Genomic DNA, 6,320 nt, shown 5'->3' with positions numbered 1-6,320 from the left:
TATTACTGCAAAATGCTACATATTACTGGTAGTGTTAGATAAATCACATGCCTTAATTTATATCGCTTTAATAAGACTTACAAAAATTTGGAGTGTAAAAAAAATAAAGGTATGGAACTCATTTCATAGGGATACACTTTCGCCGATAAAATACTTTTAAATCAAATGATCTGAAATTTTACTTTCAAGTCCTATCTATTCACGTATAAACAACGTACATTACTACCAAAGTTCATTCCGAAATTCCGTATACTTCCCGAGATATGCTGAAATCAATTTCAAAATTGACATTATTTTTTTTTACTCGACATTAGCTTGGGCCTCTGAATATTATATAAAATATAATATTATATAAAATGGGAATGACGGGACGAATTTTTCACGGAATTTGTTCTATACTCACTAAATATTTGCTTTTTAGCACTCAGTCTCTACAAAATTTTATATGATTTGATCAAAAGGTCTTACTAAGTTCCGAACAACATTTTAGCTGTCTCACTTCTTTAAAAAATCAAAAAGGTATATAATGCATTTTCATTCAATTATAACTCTTTTCACCTTTATAAACAAAATGGCTATGCAGTTATTGAAGCAGACGTTTTCTAATTATTTATTTGCGAAAGGAATTATTACGGACTTAACCGTACGATCTGGAGTAAAAAATCAACTTTAAAATGTTGAAAGATCGTGCCAATATTTTGCAATTGTTCGCTGCAGTTCAAACATCGTCTGTATACATGAGAATGACCAGGGGCCCAAGCTAATGTTGAGTAAAAAAATAATGTCAATTTTTGAATTGATTTCAAAATATCGCGGGAAGCATACGGAATTTCGGAATGAACTTTGATAGTAATGTAGGTTGTTTATATGTGAAAAGATATGAATAGAAAGAAATATTTAAGATCATTGAATTTAAAAGTATTTTAATCGCAAAAGTAGGTACCCTATGTAAGGAGTTCCATACCTTAATCTTTTTACACCCCAAATTTTTCGTAGGTCGCATCTAAGCAATCCAAAGGCCTGTGGTTATACTAATATGCAAGCATCCTCGGATAGTGCAGATTTAAGTTTGTTTAAATTCTTACCCCTATATAAAGAGGGGGCACAATAAGGGAGAAAATCTGCTGCTTTAGAACAGCAAGGCAAGAATTCTTCAAATTTCAATCTTGGACCTTAACTCGTATACGAAAGAAATCTCCTACAGAACAGCAAGACCCTGTCATATTTATATTGAACCATACCTGGGTTTATATTTTTCAAGGAAATCAAGAGATAATTTTTTAAGAACAGCATGGCAAAATTGCCATGGGTCAGAGTTGTCGCCGGTGAACATCTTCTTTATTTTCTACCTGAATTTCTTTCTACAAGATATGTTTAGTTGTAAATTAATTTTTTTTAAAAAAAAAAGCAAATAAGAGATCTTACTCTAAAGAACATATTGGTTTGATTTCGAAGACAATTCTTTGTTTTAAATAACCATCAAATCTTGTAAACATTTTTTTTTTAAATTTTCTCCGAAATGGGTGTTCTGAAAAAAAAAAATTGCTTTATTTTAAGGTAGATCAATTAGTGATTTCTTACTTTTTTCCAATATAAGAGTATATCTAACTTGAGGGTTCCAGAAATTTTTTTTCTTAAAATGTTTTGTCTCATTACTGAAAAGTACGAGTACATACATATTATTTTATCATTGTGTTTGTATTTAACAGACTTGTGTACTATAAATTTCTATTAATTTGTAATTTCCTCTATATGTGTGTTGATTTACAATACTATATATACATACATATACATATATATATATATATATATATATATATATATATATATATATATATATATATATATATATATATATATATATATATATATATATATATATATATATATATATATATATATATATATATATATATAAACATATCGCTATAAAAAGGCATCTTACCCTTTTTTTAATTCAATTATTTAAACCTCTGAATCCTTATTTCAGACTATTACAAGAATTTGTATTAATTTATTCTTGCAATATTTATATGAAAGTTATATATAGTGCAGAATTTTAAATTTAATGAGTTTTACCTGCGTCATTTTGCCAAAAAAAAAGCATGAATATTACCGCATTTATATTTTCTTCAATCTTTAAGAATTGCAATTTTCTCCATAATTGTATATCTGAAAATAATATTTTTCATTTGCAACACCGTTCTGTACATTATTTTCATATATTTTTACTATGTCGGTCACTATTTCGTCAAATTAAATTGATGATTAAAGGATACATGAAAACTTTTTTCAGCAATATTTCTCATAGATTTATATTCAAATACTAGTAGATAACCAAAATAATATTTGCCAGGCAAAGTGGGAGAATTTTGTAAGATTTTGTCACAATGATAAAAATATGTGCAAAATTTTGCATAGAATTGCAAAGAAAACAACACAAAGTCATACATCTAAACGACAAAGAAAGTAACGATTTCTTTTTATCTGAAGGATATTTTTTTTTTATTTTTGTCATTTCCTTTGAAAAGCAGTCACAATATATAATTATATCAATCCATGCATCAAATTTTTGTTTCTGTCATGTATCCGAAGGATGTGTCTACAATTCGACAAATAACCTGAAAAAAGAATGCTACACGTAAAACGTATTTAAAGACGTTTCAAATAAGACATTTTATAAAAAAAAATATATAAAAGTATGATTTAAGTTGTTTAATATTCTACAAATAACTTTAAATCATTTTTGAATCAAGATAAAGAAGAATTTTCTTGTTTAAATGCAAAAACATTTTAGGTATTTTAAGATCTTTCAAATAATACTTTTTTTTTTTAAAAGAAAAAGGTATTGTTTAAGCTTTATTGTGTCCTAGAAATTTAATGTTTAAAAAAGATATGAAATTGGCTTAAATATGAGTTGAGTTTATGAATGCAATAAATCAAGAATACCACAGGAAAGAGGACCATTCTGGAAATATGGCGTTATATGAAGGGCCAGATTTGTATTGAAACCGTACCTTGTTCTTTGTTTTCCAGCAATGTCACGTACTCAAGTATTTTATTAATACGCTGTATCTATTACAAAAGGATATATTCACCATTTTTGTCATGTAGTACCTAGCAGTTTTCTTGTATTGATCAGATGCGTAATTAAACATGAGGAAATTAGCAATAAACACAGAAAGAGCTCACAAGAAACCTGACCATGCAGTCCCCCAAAATAAAATGATTGTCGTTTAAAATTTGTAAAATATGCTTTTCTACGGCACAATAATTTTGTAATTGCTATCTATTTTAAAATCTAATCAATAAAGGAAAGCTATGAGTAGCCGATCTTCTTATTTCCTGCAGCTGTTTTGTCAGTTAACATCATTTTGGCAAGGAGAAAAGAACATCAACAGCAAATTTCATATTCTTAATTGATAAATGTGATTTGTTTCAGTTGTCCTAAAAATAAAATTTGTGGTCTAACCTTTTTATACAGCTTTAAAAAAGTGCTTTGAATAAACATTTTGTATTATTAACTTTCAATCTTTACAAAAAAAAAAAAAACAAAAAAAAAAAAGACAACCACTCTAGTTACATGTTTTCGGACGCATGTTTCAAATAATTCCATAATAAAACAAATGAACATTTTGTGAAAATGAGGAAAAAGGCTATTCCAAAATTATTGTTTTTTTTGTAAATTTTGAATGTCCTGAGCGAGAGTGAGAGTAAATTTTGAATAAATACATGTCATGATGTAAATTTTTAATCTATTGAAATCCTGTAAATCAAAAACGTACAACATAAGACATTATTCTAATAACTATAGCAAAAACTTCACAATTTCTTCTACAAATGTTTAACAAAAACTGGCATACAATTTTACAAATTAAATAGAAATGCGTGGGGTTTATTTGTATGCAAGTTTCGTTTAAAGACAAATTTACAATTTTTAATGAATGTATTAAATAAAGCAAAACGACCTACAGGCTAAAATAATAGGAAATAAGCATGTATTTACGTCTCTGAATAATTCTTTAAATGACCCTGTTCACCTTGATATAAATAGCCATGGACAAAAATTTGAATTTTATAACTTTCCAAAAAGGTCGTTTTTGGCATTTAAAAATGTGATATAATTTTTTTTTTCGACCTACGATGAAATCATTTTCAAATGTGATTTTATGTTACTTTCAGCCCTCTATTATATGAATTGTGCGTTTATTTTTCAACATCACGTTTTGACGTGATTTAGAGATAAAAATGGCTGTGAAAAAGGGGAAAACTGACTGTAGGTTTATTGAAATAATGTTTATATGCATGGTCTTTACGTGATAAGTAAGAATTCGTTCTGAATATAAATAGGTACCATAGCATACTTAGAGAAAATATGCCCCCCCCCCCCCCAAAAAAAAAATCAAACACGAAACAAAATCTTCTCTGCTCTTGAGTATTAAGTATTGTAGGCCACAAAAGGGACTCATGGATAATAAACATTTTGTAAGAATTTCATGACTTAAAGGTTGCAAGAGGTCCCAGACCTATATATCATAAAAACTTTTTTAAAGTTCTGAGACTTATTTTATCTGAAAATTATCAAAACTAAAACTCTCGAGGGCGTTTGATTGTCATCCATCCTTGCACTTTCAAGAACTAGAATTTATAGGAAATCTATTTAAAGTGTATTAATAAAATCAACGTTAAAACTATAAACAAGAAGTCTAAAAAAAGAAATGTATGAAACCAGTGTAGACAGTTTGTGGTCAGTGATGTACGCAATATCAGCAAATCAAACAAACCTATGGGCCACATTGCCCACCTGTGCGCCTTGGTTAAAGAAAAGCAGAAATAAGTTCAGTATTGAAAAGTTTAAAAGTGGTCCTATCCAAGAAAGGCAGGGGAGGGGTTCATGATTTGAACACATCTAAATCTAAACTAACTGAATATGTAGTCTTTTTATATGATTTATCATGGCTTTACAGATTTTAACAGATCTCCTCCTCGATATTCCTATGTAAAGTTTGATCTTTGCTGACCCCACCCTACTTCCTGGAGTCATGATTTGAACAAATTTGAATCTTTGAAATACCAGAGGATGCATCCGTATAAATATGAATAATCATAAATATGAATATTCATGGCCTTGATGTTCTTGGGACTTTTAGAGATTTTTTTTCTCGTGTATACATGTACCAATATAAAAATTTTACTTGCCCATAATTGTGAACCCATCCTATACGAGATTCGAAATTCGATATTCGAAATTCGAGTTTCGAGATTCAAGATCCAAACTAACCAATCAAAAGGCGGATTCAATAATTGATTACTTCCCTTTATTAAGTTTTTACTATCAAGAAATCACTGAATATATTTATAACAAGTGGGTCATCTGCTTAAATAATAATGCAAGAAAAAATGTTATATGTATCAAAACAAAATGAAAATGAATATTGGGTAACGTTTTGAAATATATATATAAAATCTTATTTTCCTAATTAAACAAAACAATAAATACATCTATAGAATTAATATAGTCTTATAGTTGAATTGCGAAATTAGTAGGTCGATAAATTATTTAATTAGCACATGGATGAGTGAGAAAATTATTATTGATATGAAATACTAAGGATCGTCTTTACACTGAACAGTAATTTAATTAAAGATACATTTCATTTCATTTCATTCATGCACTTTTAAGGGTGCATTTGTGCAGTTAGACTGATCTACTATTTGATATGGAATAAAATAAATTCCAGTCTGTATTGTACATATAATTTTTAATTAATTCAAGTATTCAAAGCCTTAGACCAAGATAAGTAATTGAAAACTTTTTTTTTATGTATTTCTCTTATTGGGAAACAGTGGTGTATAATCCCTTCTGCTAATGTGTAAGCTAATGTGAAGTCCCATATTTCACCTAAAGCGCATCATTGCCGAGTTGCGGATAGGCAAGGAGGGAGTCGCCCCCTCCCAATAGAGGGGGGGGGGGATTACCACTTTCTGCGATCTTGGAGACATGAATCATTGTCATTTTTCAAGTGAATATAATTATAAATCAGTTCAAAATATTTTTATGATAAAGAAATTAAAATCTTCATGACCACTCATAATAAAATTGAGAAATTTTAAAATCCTTACACAGTACTTGGAAATTATGGAAACCTCTATTGAATAATCTAAATATAATTTTTAAAATGTTTTATGTTTGACTTCCTACTAACCCAAACATATTTCCTATTAATTTCTATTCCCTGTCCTAATCGTAGACTCATGTTGCAATCATTATTTAATAGCTGATATATATCGACTTCAAGGTAACATTTCAATTTTAGATT

This window comes from Saccostrea echinata, unplaced genomic scaffold (genome assembly GCF_033153115.1).
Source record: "Saccostrea echinata isolate AGI-Se365-2 ecotype Australia unplaced genomic scaffold, CSIRO_AGI_Sech_v1 ptg000012l, whole genome shotgun sequence".
NCBI classification, from domain to species: domain Eukaryota; kingdom Metazoa; phylum Mollusca; class Bivalvia; order Ostreida; family Ostreidae; genus Saccostrea; species Saccostrea echinata.
The sequence above is the reverse complement of the archived record's forward strand: the minus strand, read 5'-3'. Positions refer to the sequence as shown.